Source organism: Vigna angularis, chromosome 5 (genome assembly GCF_016808095.1).
Source record: "Vigna angularis cultivar LongXiaoDou No.4 chromosome 5, ASM1680809v1, whole genome shotgun sequence".
Taxonomy (NCBI): Eukaryota; Viridiplantae; Streptophyta; class Magnoliopsida; order Fabales; family Fabaceae; genus Vigna; species Vigna angularis.
Window position 1 is genome coordinate 11,751,967 of NC_068974.1, and position 15,803 is coordinate 11,767,769.

The window sequence follows — 15,803 nt, forward strand, 5'->3', positions numbered from 1 at the left end:
GAGGAGACCAGAGGACGCTGCAGAGCTCGTTTTGGGTGCTTCCAAGGTGGAAAATCACCAATTTCCACCGTCCAATCCATGCTTTATCGCTTCTATGATGTATATGTGTAGCTAGAACTCCATTTCACTGGGGTTGAGAGTACATTTCTGAAACTCTTTGTAATTTCTATATTAATGCATGATCTTGTATGAATTTTGTGTTCTATCTTTATTATTCATGCCTATGATGAGAATCTGAGCTATTTGAACGGTTAAATCATTGAGAAATGTATGAGACCGCGGACCTAGGATAGAACTGCTAAAGGATTTCGAGTCCTAGACATAGGAGGAAATTTTTAGTCATCTGTGACATTGTGATTAAGGCAAATCTGATAACTGAATTATCTAAGAGATTAGGATTTAGTTTGAATGATTCTGAACGATCATCTGAGAGATCAGGACTGCATGCGCCTAGGATGTTGATGCTTAATTTTGAGGAATTGTGTTAGTAGAAAAATTACTTGAGTGATGAACTTGAAAATCAACCCCAGTGAACTTTAATTCATCTGTTTTCACCACTTTATTTTACATATCTTTATGCTAATCTTAAGTTTGCTACAAAATTACGTTTATTATTCGCTAAATTAGTAAACTTTAATCAATCTGTGAATTAAAACAAATCTCTTGGGAAACGATTTCCAGACTTACCGGTTTATTACTTGAACGATCCGGTGCGCTTGCCGAGGTCTCAACAAGTTTTTCGCGCCGTTGTCGGGGATTTGTTTTTGTTTTCGTTGATTGTTTGTTGTTTATTTGGTTTAGTTGATTTTAGCTTTCTTTTTGTTTAAGTGTTATTGTGTTCTTATTTGAACTTTTGTGCATATTTGTTATTATTCTGTAGAGATTGTGTCTTTCTGGATTGTTTCTTTTTAGTTTGTGTTTTGTATGAGAAGCAGAGAACAGGTTGAAAATCTACTTTTTGATCCGGAAATTGAAAGAACTGCTCGAAGGAACAACAGTAGAAGAAGGAGACAAAGTAGAGAATCCCGAGAAGCCTCTGCTATTTCTGAAGAAAATCTTAACTCTTCATCTGATCAAGAAAGAGAAGAAATGGAAGACAATCGTACTGGAGAAGGTTCTGGGCAAGGAAGACGTACTCTTGCAGATTATAATACTTTCTCAGGACCTCTGCACTTCAACAGTATTGCAAGACCAGTGGTGAATGCTGCTAACATGGAGATGAAGCCAGCTCTTATTCATCTGGTGCAGAACAATCAATTTCATGGATTATCCCACGAGAATCCATACACTCACTTGGCTACTTTCATGGAGATCTGTAATACAGTGAGGATTCATCAGGTTCCAGATGAAGCAATTCGACTCAGCTTATTTCCATTCTCATTGGCTGGTAATGCAAAAATGTGGCTGAATTCCTTTCTAGAGAATAGTCTGACAGTCTGGGATGATGTGGTGGCTAAATTTCTGAATAAGTTCTTCCCTCAGTCCAAAGTCAATAAGGGAAAACAGGAGATCTCTTCTTTCCAACAAGATGCTGATGAAACTCTAGGTCAAGCATGGGATAGATTCAAAGGCCTATTGAGAAAAACTCCTACTCATGGATTTGATGAGCCTACAATGTTAAATCTGTTTCTTGGAGGGTTGAAATCTCAAACAAAGTTAATGTTAGATGCATCAGCCGGAGGTAGTATCAGATGGAAGACGCCTGAAGAAGCACATGATCTAATTGAAAACATGGCTGCAAATGATAATGAAGTTCAGAGTGAAAGAGCTCAATTTCAACAAAAAGGTGTTCTTCAGCTTCAATCTCAAGATGCTTTACTAGCTCAGAACAAGATTATGACTCAGCAACTTGAGACATTAATGAAGAAGTTATCTCAGCTACCTAAAGAACTGCAGAATGTTTCTCAATTTCAACATCAGATGGTTCAAAGTTGTGAATTGTGTGGAGGAAATCATAATAATGGTCAATGTGCAGTGCAAAGCATGTCTCATGAAGAAGTGAATTATATGGGAAATCAAGGTCTTCAGACGAATTACAATCAAGGTCAAAGTTTTAATCAAACATGGAGACCTCATCCGAGTATGGGACAAGCTGTTCCTTTCAATAGACCACCTCTACAAAACTTTCAGCAACAACCTTCTTTGACAGAAAGAACTTCAAAACTGGAAGAAACTCTTCAGCAGTTTATGCAGGTATCAATTTCCAACCATAAAAGTACAGAAGCCTCACTTAGGAATTTGGAGATTCAGGTGGGTCAATTAGCTAAGAAGTTGGAAGAAAAACCAGTGAAGGACTTTGGGGCAAACACTGAAGTAAATCCAAAGGAAGACTGCAATGTTATTACTACAAGATCTGGAAGAATGCTGGAAGAAAGAGAGAATGAGAAAAAAATGAGTGAAGAAAAAGATAAGATGAGTAAACAGGGAGATGAAGAAGAAGAGAAAGAGGATAGAGAAAGTGAAAAAGAGAGAGAGGGAGAGAAAAAGAAAGAACAAATGTATGAGAAACCTCTTCCATATCCAAAGGTTTTCTCTAGAAACGAGAAGGAAAAACAGTTCAGGAGTTTCATTGATATTTTCAAGAAGCTAGAAATCAAGATGCCCTTCTCAGAAGCACTGAAACAAATACCTGCTTACTCGAAATTCATGAAAGATTTGCTCACAAAGAAGAGAAAGTATATTGAGGAAGAAACTATAGAAGTACAGGGCCAGTGCAGTGCTATCATTCAGAAGTTGCTTCCACCAAAGTTTAAAGATCCAGGCAGTTTTACAATTCCATGCACCATTGGTAAACTGGCTATTGGGAAAGCGTTAATTGATCTTGGAGCCAGCATCAATCTTATGCCTCTGTCAATGTTTAAGAAGATTGGAGAATTAGAGTTGAAGCCCACATGCATGACTCTACAATTGGCAGACAGATCGATCAAATATTCGCATGGAGTAGTAGAAGATGTTCTGGTAAAGGTAGACAAATTCTTATTTCCAGTGGATTTTGTTGTCATGGAAATGGAAGAGGATAAAGAAATTCCTTTGATTTTGGGAAGACCATTCATGAAGACTGCTCGAGTATTGATTGATGTTGATGATGGAAAGCTTAAATTGAGAGTTGAGAATGAAGAAGTAAATTTCAATGTTTTTGAAGCAATGTCTCACCCAAATGATGAAGATACATGCTTTCAAACTGATGAACTTGAGGAAGTCTACATGATGGCACAGAAGACGATGCACATATCATCACCTCTTGAAAGAACTCTTGTTGATGCTTGTGAATTTTTACTTGTAGATGAAGAGAAGTTAATTGATGAATGTATACAGAGTCTAGATGCTTTGAAGGAGATTCCATCTGATGAAAAAGAGATAAAAGAAAAGAAGCTGGACTTGAAGTTGCTACTTTCACATTTGAAGTATGCTTTTCTTGACAAAGATGACAATAAACCTGTGATCATCAGCAATGCTGTATCCACTCTGGAGGGAGAAAAGTTAACCGAATTCTTAAAAGTGGACAAAGGAGTTGTAGGTTGGTCAAATTCTGATCTGAAAGGAATAAGTCCTTCTTCTTATTCCATGCATATAATATTCATGAAGGATGATTTCAAACCGTTGGCTCAACCACAGAGAGCTTCTTAGTGTCAAGCTAAAGACGTTAAACAAGCGCTTACTGGGAGGCAACCCAGCTTTTCTAACTCTATCTATTTATGTTTTCAGTTATTTTGGTTGTGTGGATTGAATCTGAATCTGTTTAGTTGTGTGGATTGAATTATGTTTCTGCAATGATTTGATTGTGAAATGTGTGTTTGAATTTTGAATTTGAATTTTGAATTCTGTCCATGATAACTGACATGATTGTGAGATTGTTATTGCAAAATCTGAGTTTTAGAACTTGTGTTATGATTATATATGAGTTGTTCTTGAATCTGATTGATTGTGACCCAGAAGTTGAATATCTGAGTGTACTGAGACAGTTTTGAAAGCAAGTGAGAAGTTGTTATTGCTATGAATTCGATTTTTGCATAATTCTTATTAATACAGATGCATTCTGGTTTAGAAATGAGAAAGGCAATTGTTTGTTGTTGAAATTAACTACTTGGCCAGATGACTACCCATATGTGAATATTCATCCATTGTTATCCTGTTTGAGCCTTATATATATTTGTTGTGAACCCTGAGCTTCTTACGGAACAATCTACCTTATCCAATACTCTAGAAGAAGAGAACAAGAAACACATTTGTCAAGAGATAGGTAGAAATTAAGTTTGGGGGAAATCATAATCAGTTGAATCTTAAACTGATAAAAAAAAAAATTGTATTGTATCATGTAAATATGATAAAGTATCAAAGTTAGAGAAAAATTAAAAAAAAAATGTGTTATGTGATGAATGAAGAGGTAGTTGATGAATAAAGTTTCAATGTTGCTATGTTCTTGTTCTCCTCTTCTTTAGTGTTGTTTTGTTTCCTTGTAAAACCATGTTCCTTCTAGCCAAGCCAAGTTATAACCTGAGAAAGTCCTTTTGATTTAAATCAGAATGTTTGAAGTGTATATGAGATGACTTGCAAAAGTTGATGAAGTAGTTGATGACACTTTGAGCGTGAATTTGAGTGTAAACACTTGCAGGTTGAGGTAAACACTGATTGAGCACATTTGTACTATTCTTTTTCTGGTTGTCTTATCATTTTGGATTCAGGAACTTGTTAATATAGAAGTTATAACATTTGATCTGAATATTTGGAGGTGTAGGTACAATCCTTACTTTTGTGACAGAGATTATGTGATGGAATACTAACTGCTTTGTTTGGTTCGTTTTTCTGTTGATATTGTTTATTTTCATGAGGACATGAAAATATGTAAGTTTGGGGGAGTTTGATAGGTGTAAACTTTACTTGTTTTTGTTACTTAAAATGTTGTGTTTTTGAGTAAGTTTTAGTATTAATTCTCATGAAAAGTATATAATTGTTGATGTAAGTATAGTTTGTAATGTTTAAATGTGTTTTGATGCTTTTGTGTGTTTATTTTTGCAATAGAATAAGGATTGGATAATATCAAAGAGACCCTGTGTGCATCAGTGGCCCAGCCAGAGCGCACCAGTGGCCTAGCTAGAAGTGAACCAGTGGCCCAGCGACCAGGAACCAGTGGCCCAGCGAGCCAGTGGCCCAGCCAGAGCGCACCAGTGGCCCAGCCAAAAGTGAACCAGTGGCCCAGCGAGCCAGTCGCCCAGCGAGCTGGAGCAACTCGCCCAGCTAGCCCACTCGCCCAGCAAGTGGATTCCTTTCGCCCAGCGAAAAGTCACTTACGACTTATCTCTTTAAAGACGCGATCCATAGGCAGAGAGAGGCAGTTCTGGAGGGGAGGAGACCAGAGGACGCTGCAGAGCTCGTTTTGGGTGCTTCCAAGGTGGAAAATCACCAATTTCCACCGTCCAATCCATGCTTTATCGCTTCTATGATGTATATGTGTAGCTAGAACTCCATTTCACTGGGGTTGAGAGTACATTTCTGAAACTCTTTGTAATTTCTATATTAATGCATGATCTTGTATGAATTTTGTGTTCTATCTTTATTATTCATGCCTATGATGATAATCTGAGCTATTTGAACGGTTAAATCATTGAGAAATGTATGAGACCGCGGACCTAGGATAAAACTGCTAAAGGATTTCGAGTCCTAGACATAGGAGGAAATTTTTAGTCATCTGTGACATTGTGATTAAGGCAAATTTGATAACTGAATTATCTAAGAGATTAGGATTTAGTTTGAATGATTCTGAACGGTCATCTGAGAGATCAGGACTGCATGCGCCTAGGATGTTGATGCTTAATTTTGAGGAATTGTGTTAGTAGAAAAATTACTTGAGTGATGAACTTGAAAATCAACCCCAGTGAACTTTAATTCATCTGTTTTCACCACTTTATTTTACATATCTTTATGCTAATCTTAAGTTTGCTACAAAATTACGTTTATTATTCGCTAAATTAGTAAACTTTAATCAATCTGTTAATCAAAACAAATCTCTTGGGAAACGATTTCCGGACTTACCGGTTTATTACTTGAACGATCCGGTGCGCTTGCCGAGGTCTCAACAGTAATTCCATGTATTTTTGTAGTGTGTGTTTTTGTGGGTTAAAAAGTGTGGAAGGAGTAGATAAAAAAGTAATTATAATTGTTTTAATTAATTTTGTAAAATGTGTGAAGTATATTAAATATTAATATTTGTAGTATAGTATCCATGAAATTGAATTGGTTTAGTGGTATTGCATTCTGTCTAGAATGAGTTGGGATGGAGATGTCTTGTCTTCAACTCTTGATGGGGTGGTATTTTCTTGTTTTGTTATTTCTTCTTCAATTTTTTTGCGTGGGACCCACCTAGTTGGAAGAGATAAAAAATTAATTGTCAAATGGGCCAAAATCTCTTTGGGTGATTTTTAAACCCTAGCCACTTAATAAGTATAGTATTTGAGGACATATAAACCCTAGGAGGGGCACACAATTAGCTTAGAAAACATCAGAGGCCATCGGAGGCAGGAGGAAGAGGAGAAATTAGAAAACCAAGCGTAGACGTGTGGAGGGAGTTATTAGGCTTTGTTACCAAAATAGGCAAAAATACATGATATATTACGAGAATAGGCATATTCAATTCAAATTACGAAAATGGGGAAGTCGTGGGGGCCCAAACGACTTCAAATGAAGAAGTTATGCCCCCTCCCTACACGACTTCACACTGTTCATTTGACCAGTGGTGAAGTCGTGCACCCCACAAACGACTTCTGGGTCCTATAATCGATTACAATATACTGGTAATCGATTACAGAGTGTTGAAATCGTGACCCTCCTGCACGACTTCATTTCAGTAGGCAAAAAAGCTACTGGTAATCGATTATGACACTTTTGTAATCGATTACCAGTATTTTTATTGTGCATGAACCACCCTTGTGAGCGATTACAAGCTTGTTGTAATCGATTACTAGTGTGTTTTTGTTGGTTTTTGAAAAATTCTATTGTGTTATAAAGCATATCTTGAAGTTAATTATGTGTATTGATATGAATTTGTGTAAGCACACATTGTTGTTGATTACATTGTGATGTATTGTTATGTATCGGAAGAGTAATTGATTTCATGTAAATCATAAGACAAAATCATAAATGAAATTTGTAGTATTTTATTGAATTAAAAATGCATTACAAAAGGAAGAAGCTTAAATTAAAAGAAAAGGACACTACAAATTGAAAGGCATCTAGGAAGATGATCCACCATGTGGACCAAAATGACGACGCAGATAGTCAATGTCGTGCTCCACATGCTCAACTCCAGCATCAATAGTATCAAAGCAGTCACCCATGTTCAGCTCCAATTGTTCAAATCTTGCATTCATGCTTTCATTGAGTGTATTGAAGCTGTCCCAAACAAATGTTCGAAGATCGTTTATCCCCCTCATGACGTCATCAAATGAACTAGTTTGTTGTTGAAGAAGTGGTGGTGGTGGTTGTAGTTGAGGACGTGGTTGATTTTGATGTTGAGGTGGAGGAGGAGAATTTTTGTGAACTCATCTATTTTCAACAGTTCTGGTCAATCCAAATGACTGTATCACTCCTCCTGATATTGTCCAATGCCTACTAGGTGGGATAGATATTTCATCCTCCAATGGAACTTGAAAATGTTCTAGGATCCGGGTGACCAAAGTTGGATATGGTAAAGGAGCACCTGGCCTCAAAGCCTTCCGCATCCTATGTCGGATGAGATGGGTCCAGTTTATCTACTTTGCCGTCATTATTATCCACATTATCAGAAGATCTTCCTCGGTTGCCTGTGCAAAGTTAGAAACACGTGGAAACAAAACACGACATATAACATAATGTAATACTCTAGCCTCAATTGTCATATTGCCGGCTAGAATTCTACTCGCAGGAGGATTGTGTGGCAAACAAATTAATTGTCTGGCTATGTCTATATTGTATTCATCGGCCCAATCCTCAAATAATTTACCCTCAAAGTTCAACCCAACAGAGGGAAGGATGGCTATGGAAAAAAAAATGCTGGGTTTGATAATCATTTTCACATTGTTGACGTCAGTTTTCATTGTTCCATTATCAGAAAATTTGAGGTTACTATAAAACACACGTACCAAATCAGGATAATAATGCGTGTAATCGCAGATAAAATCATCCAATCCCATATTTTTGACCATGCCAAAAAATTCAAAACTGTGACTTTCGAAATATTGGTCATCTTTGTATTTTGGCTAAATGATTTGACGGTCTTTATATAGCGAGAAATACCTTTGAGCTAGTGCAGGAGTGGAAAATTGTAGATTTTGCTATGGAGCAGTCGGTGACGGTGGTGGTGAGGGTGAGGGTGAGCTTTCTGGGGGTGAAGGTTGACGGCGGCGACGTCGCCCAACTGTAGAAGATGAGCCCCTAACTCTTTGCCTCTTTGAAGATTCCGCCATTTGAAATTCCAATCGGTGCAAATTGAAGAGAATTGAAAGGAGAGTTGAAAAATGGTGTTTAGATGTGAAAGTTGTGGAAGAGAACTTGATTTTTGAAGTTGGAGAGGAGGGGAAACCGTGTGGAGGCGCTGCAACTGGAGTTGGAATGGTGGGTGTTCGTGAGGAGAGATTAAAAGTTGAATTTATAGGGTAGGGTTTGGTTGGTAATCGATTATTAATATATTATTATTAGTATTATTATTTCTTATTAATATTACTTTTCTCTTTTCTTCAAATTTGTCTCCATTCATTACATAATAACCACAATTTCTTTTTTCGTATAACACAACCAATACATCAAATATGTAAACTAAATTGCAAAATCATTTTCAAAAACTAACCAAAACACACTGGTAATCGATTACAACAAGCTTGTAATCGCTTACCAGGGTGGTTCTTGCACAATAAAAACACTGGTAATCGATTAGAGAAGTGTCGTAATCGATTACCAGTAGCTTTTTTGCCTACTGAAATGAAGTCGTGCAGGGGTCACGATTTCAACACTCTGTAATCGATTACCAGTATATTGTAATCGATTGCAGGACCCAGAAGTCGTTTTTGGGGTGCACGACTTCACCACTGGTCAAATGAACAGTGTGAAGTCGTGCAGGTGGGCACGACTTCTTCATTTGAAGTCGTTTTGGCCCCCCACGACTTCATATTTGGTCAAAATTTGCCCATTTTGGTAATATTCTAGGCAAATATGCCTAGTTTGGTACAAAAACCGAGTTATTCCGGTTCCAACATGAAGCAAGAGAGAAAGCTAGTACGTGTGTATGGTGCAGTACATTTTATATGTATTGGTTGTTATTGGTGAGTTTTCCTACTAATATTTTCTCTTCTATGTTTATCGGATATGAAGTGGGTTCATTTATGGTTAATGTTAGGAGTAGGAGATGATATAACACATGATTCTGTATAATTGCGGTGTTTTAGGTTGAATGGCAAGACCTGAACGACCAGGTACGTGAGTGTCCTCTGCTTTAAGAATTCTGGTATACATAAATGCGAATATAAGTGAATTTTAGGTAGTGGTGCTTGCGGTTTTGGTCCAGTAGTTTCATATAAAGGTTGCTGGTGATGTAGAATAATGGGTTAATGGACTTATGTTTAGAGTTTTGATGTATATCTTGATTGAATATTTGGTGAAGCTTTGTAGGGTCCATGGTGTATTAAATGTGGTTGCATGAAACTAAATGTTCCAGGAAGCGATGGTGGGCATTATTATATTAATTAAAGAAACATGGTTTTGGAAGGAGAATAAGGATGATACGTAAAGTAGTAAATGTGTAGGAAACTTGGTGGGACATGTGGGGTCTACATGAGTGGTTATAATACTTTATTTTTTATATATAATGGGTTGGTGGTGGTTGTAATTAAAAAAGACGGGTGTATATAGTTCATATTTGATTATTTATTTTTGGTTGACTTTTTATTTTGTTGTTGCTTGATAAATTGTCTTGAGCATGTTGCGCATATGTGATTTTACTGGATGATTGTGTGAGTATAATATGATTTCTTTGTGGAATTGTATTTCATGTTTTGAGGTGCCCGATGAAGCTCCTAGAATAGTGGTGGGAGTAGCACTGGTACTTGCCCGGTGAAGCTATCTGAAGGTAGAGTGGTGGGGGATGTATACTTATCCGGTGAAGCTTTAAGAGAGTGGTGGGAAGTAGTGTATTTGCCGGTGAAGCCTTCCAGAGAGTGGTGGGAAATGTCGTGGTGTAATGGCATGGTAAAGTGTACCGACCCAGTGAAGCTCTTTAAGAGAGTGGTGGGAGGTGACACTTGACCTTATGTTGTATATGAGTGACCCGGTGGTGATTCAATATATAGTGAATGGTTTCAAACAAATTGGGAAATGAGTTAGTGAATGACCGAATGAGTTTGGGTGTGAATCGGTTACTTTGATGAAAATGATTGTATGGTTATATGCTGGTGATTTTGAATTCTGATAGTGCAGTGTAAATGATTTTATGTGATGTCATGTGAAGATGTGTGTAGGTGTATGATGATATGTACTATTCAGAAATACTATTCTAAGTTGATGTTTAATACTTATGTATGTTATATATGACTTGTTTTTGTTAGCTCACCCTTGCGTATTGTGGTTTCCACCTGCGATGATCATACTTGTACGAGAGTAGATGTTGTTACAGGTGTAGGTAAAACGAAGTTGAGCGACGAGATACGTGGGAGAATTATGGGATTTGAATTTCAACACTAATAGTTTTGTATTGAAATTTTATAAACACTTTATAGTTACGTTTGATTTACGAAGTTTTCTAAATTCAGTTAAAATAAATAGAAGTTTTTGTACAATAGGTATTCCACAATGGTATTAGAGTTAAGTTTTCTAAAGTTTTTGTAAACCCGTGGCATTTTAGAATTTGGGGAGTTATAGTGGAGGTGCTAGGTCAGGTGACTCAAGACCTAAAGCCTGAACACAACTTTTTTTTCATCTTTTTCACTAATAATGCATAACCATCATGATGGAATCCTCCTTGACGTAGTCCTCCTTTTGTATTTTTACTTTTCCTAGCTTAGCTCTTAAGGAGCATGGGTTACTATAAATACCCAACTCCTCTCTTGTATTAGCACTTTTGAGATTAATGAGAATTGAGTTTTCTGAATCAGAAATTATTCTCTCTTGAAAGTCATAGGCTAGAGAGTCCAAAGACTCCCTCTAGCCACCTTCCAAGCACCACTCTCATTTCCATTTTCCAATTACCACCGTGCTTCTCTCTCACGTCACCATTGTTCCAATCCGTTTCATGCTAGTGGCTTCAGCACTCTACAGCCACGCGTCAACCTTTCTTTTGCACACACCATCGCCACATTTCATTCTCGCGTCTTCTTCCACAACGAAACATATCTTCAATTATCTCCATTTCAGTTTCTCGCGTCTCCCACTCCAAATCAGGTTTTCTTCTTCACAGATCTATATTTCCTCCCACCACTTCTTCCTCGTTTCATCCATTTTCGTTTACAGTACATCCTCTTCATCGAACAGTGCTTCGTTCTATGGCCTCCCCTAGGTTTTCCTTTTTCTTTCATCATTTTCTCTGATTTTAGCCGATTAAAATCACTCTTGATCCGTTCCAAACCTTTTCCACCGTTCAATCTTGATTTTGAACCGATCAATCGGTTCATTTTGAGTTTTTCCCCTTTTCTAGGGTTTCCTTCGTGTCTCTAAGATTATCTCCTGATTAAACCTTAGATCTTAGTGTTTTCTTGAGTCTGTTCTTAGTTTAGTAGGTTTCCTTCGAGTCAGCTTCCAATCTAGAGCTTCGTTTCCATTCCGCTGCGTCTTCATCTCTTTGGAGGAAGCTTCGAGGAGGTCCGGTTCGTGTTCGCGCAGCTTCCATCGACCTCTCCTCGGGCGTTCGTCCATCAAGTGGTATCTAGAGCTTTGGTCGTCCACGCGTCAAAGGTAAGTATCTCTGTTTTGAACTTTGTTTCAGTTTGATTCGCGTCTCTGTCTTTGTTTCAGTTTGATTCTATCTTGATTCTGAGTTTCTGTTTCGCGTTTCTGTTTCGCATCTCTGTTGTGTTTTCTTCATTTACGTGGTGTTCATTCATCTTGTTTTGTCTCGGTTGGCTTTTGATTCTGAGCAATTTGTGCTGTTTCTTTTAATTTCTGAGTTGTTCATCATTTTCCTTCATTGTCTTGAGTGTTCTGACTTGTTCTGTGCTTTGAGTCATTACTTTGAGTTTTATTTTTATTTTATTCGGTGAATCCAATTTGGTTGAGTCAATTTGTGTGTGCCAGCTTTACTTTAAGTTTTTTTTTTCCTTATTTTAATCGGTCCATTTGTTCATTTGAGTCATTTTCATTGATGAATCATATTCTGTCATGTTTACAGTTATGTTTAATTGCTTAAAATGTCATAAATTCTGTGTTCAAAGTTGTATTTGATTTTTTTTCTAAGATTCTGGATTATATGATCAGTGGCTATACACCATATGAGCAATGACAAATTCATTAAGAGCTCGGGTGCTTAGTGTTTGACATGAGATGCAGCTTTGCATTGGTTCACAACACTTATTTGGTGCCTAATCTGTTTCTGGTTATTTTGTTTGATTGAGATGCATCTGATTGATTGAGCTAGTACCATGTGCATACCATATAAGCAATGAATTTCTTTGGCAAAGCTTGGTTGCACTGAGAAAACTCCAATAGAGTCTCATTTGCAGTTGGCCGATCTGCATAACTTTGATTGTGTCTATGTTCTTTGCGTTTCTTAATCTGGTTTAGCATTAGATCCTTGCTGGACATCTTGCATTAACTTCTTAGTGTCTTGTTTGAATTTTAATTGATGTCTTTGACTTTAGCTAGTTGATAAAAAGCTATTTGAATCTTTGAGTCAATATTTGAGTGGTTAAGTTGCTTACATTGAGTAATTTGGGGCTGACTAAGTCAAATTTTGAGATAGTGTGTTTCTGCATCCAGTTGCTTTACAAACAAGTTTCTTTTAGATATTTGAAACTGATGATGCAAAGAAACCACGAGTTATAGCTGCCCTAAGCATTTTTCACTCTTTAAACCACCAAATTTTTGGCATTTTTCATTCACAAGTTGCTAGTTGTTTGCCTTTTCTGAAATTTGTGGAACTGGTGCATTTGAAATTGAGTTGTCATTACAGCAAAAAGCTTGGTCATTCTGTTTACATGTAAAACAATTCAAAAGAAACATTTATATAGTTCTAAAAAGCTGACAGACCAGTGCAATTGACTTTTATGAAAGCTGATGCATTAGAAAAGCCTTTTCTCTTAGGCATTTTATGGAACAGTTGCAAACAATTCTGAACTGAATTTGAATTGGGTGCAAATGCAACTTGTTTGGTTTTTTTTTATTGCTTTTAACATCTACTCTAGAACTGATCTTAGGATCCTGTTTGAGTGCTCACTTTGATCAAAAGCTTTGTTTCTTGTTTGTCAATTGTTGGCTGTCTTGGTTTTGTCTTGCACGTGTGAACTCTGATCTGCTGTTCTTTAATTGAGCTTTTGTTTGCTTTTGTAATCTGGTCTAGAGTTGATCTTGAGTCAGTTGCTATTATGTGTTGTCATTCCATTGCTTGTGGCTGTCCTGTTCTGCTCTGGTTTCTGATTTTTGACCTTAGCCTAGCCATTCTTGATTGAGAAGCTGTTACACTCTGGTTTCTGGAATCTGAAAGAAGGTTTGTGTGCTTGGTAGCATCTTAGGTGGTGGTGGTCTGAAAGACTTTCCAGCTTTGTACTGCCAAGGGAGAATCTCCCTTCCAAACCTTTTCATTTATGTGCTTTAACTTTCAAAAGAGAAGCCTGAGTGTAGTGAGTTTAGTGAGGCTGACTTGGCCTAATTCCTTGGTACTTTGAAATAGAGAATTCATTGTTAATCTAACTGTTTGTAATTGTTCATTGTGCAGGGAAAAGGAGTTGAGTGAGCAAACTAGAGCAATTGTGATTGTTTTAATTTGCTCTTGCATTCATTTTCGATTATAAACTGTTTACTGAATTCAGTGAGATATTAAATGTTTGAATGTGATTGCTGATTTGCTGGTGATGCTAATTGTGCTTGTGAATGTTTAAACTGTCATTGCACTCAGTTTAATTTCAAACATTGCCTGCTGAATTCATTGATATACTCATTGTTTTGATAGTGAATTGTTGATTTCCTGGTTTAATTGGGCTTGTTGAATGCTGATTATGATTTGATAAGATCTATGGTAACTTGGTAGATACATAGAAATTGCAAATAATGTGCTGATTGTTTTATGAGCATGTCTGAAATTGCAACAACACTGTTTTAACTACCAATTTTCTGCATTACATCATATCACTCTTTGTCCATTGGTTTGATCAGGTTTTGATTAATTTAGAATGATTGTTTAATCAGTTTGGTTTCAGCCTTGAATTACACCCATTTGCATCTGGTTTAATATCCATCTTTATGTGTATTTTGCTGGAATTGGTGTAATTTCTGTGTGCATATTTGAACTGAATCAGTGTAGGAAAAAAAGTGTAGAATAGGTGTGTTGTTGTGTGCAGAGTTGATAAATATCTGGACTTTAATTGAGCAGCAGTAGAATCTTAGGGGAAAGCTTGGAAAGCTTGTGCAGCCAAGAGAAAGGGAAGTTATTACTACCCTATATCTTCTTTTGCAATCTGTTTTAACTAAGTGAATACTCACAGCAGTTTTGTGCATTTGTGATTATAGGATTGACCAGAAGCTAGATTGCCCAAGTTATCCAGCAACAAGAAATTGAAGTAACAAAGTTGGGCAAACGTTTAGTTGGAGCAGGCTAGCAGCTGTCTTCTAAACTAAAGGGAAGACTTTAAATTGTTGTGTATCTCTTCTTGTAATTTGTTTGCATCAGATTCCCTAATCCACATGTTGTTATATACTGTTTTGCAGGAGTGGTGAATCAGATCCAAAGAGAGTGGAATCCAGAAGCTAGAAAAGGGGGCCAAAGCTGCCCAAAACAGCAACATCAGTGTACGTGTTTTTAGCACAATGATTTGGCATCAAAAGTGACTGTAGCTGAACCAGGACCAGACCGTAGCAACCTACTTAGTTTTGCTTTCTTTGTATATGTTTTGTTCCATTTGATGTGTAATAGGCTGATAGGCTATAGCTTTCTTTTAGTTTCAATTTTGTTTCTAATAGGCTTGTGTTAGCCACTGTTGGCTTTAGCTTTTGTTTTGTAAAAGGGCCTTTTATAAAGTCCAAGTTCTTTGGAAGAGTCCTTGGTGCTCTTTCAAACTCTTGGCAACTTTAACTTGCTTTAATTTTAGCATAGCTAGATAGGTGAATGTGTCTTGTTAGCCAAAGCTACAAGCTTCACCATAGGAGTAGAATTTAATATTAACTTGATTTGTGTAGCTCGTAGGGGTCATTAGAGTCTGCTGGTTTCTTTAGTGTTTTTTGTTTCTTTGATTTTTGTGTTCACGTTTAGGGGTGATTAGGCTAAAAGGGATTAAACTCTAAGCCTTTTCACACATTAGAGTCTGAGTGTCTAGTCTTTTAATTGTGCTTACTTGTTTGTGATTGTTTGAGTGGTGTATTTTGTTTCTAAAGGTGATTTTAGTTTAAGGGGTAATTAGTTAGTAGCCTAAGACACTTCTGGCAAGGCAAGACTTGGTACTTAAGCAGCTCTTTAGCTCACCTCTCTTACCTGGGACTTGTCTAAGTGAAAGTTTTGAACCCTTTAGATTAAGAAAACTTTTAAAAACAAAGATGTCTTCTTATGGTTCATATAGGTCTTCTAGGTTAGATAATGTTGATGAAATGTTTAAACAAGCTAGGAATCTTCCATTCTTTGGTAAAGACATAGGTGCATTAAC

At 37.0% G+C, this 15,803-nt stretch overlaps 1 non-coding gene across 1 annotated transcript; it reads right to left on the minus strand.

Annotated features, from left to right (window-relative positions):
• Positions 1-1,494: 1,494 nt before the first annotated feature.
• Positions 1,495-1,601, minus strand: LOC128196840 (small nucleolar RNA R71). Its single transcript, XR_008249246.1, has one exon. It is a non-coding gene; the product is annotated as a small nucleolar RNA R71 (small nucleolar RNA).
• Between the last annotated feature and the right edge of the window lie 14,202 nt (positions 1,602-15,803).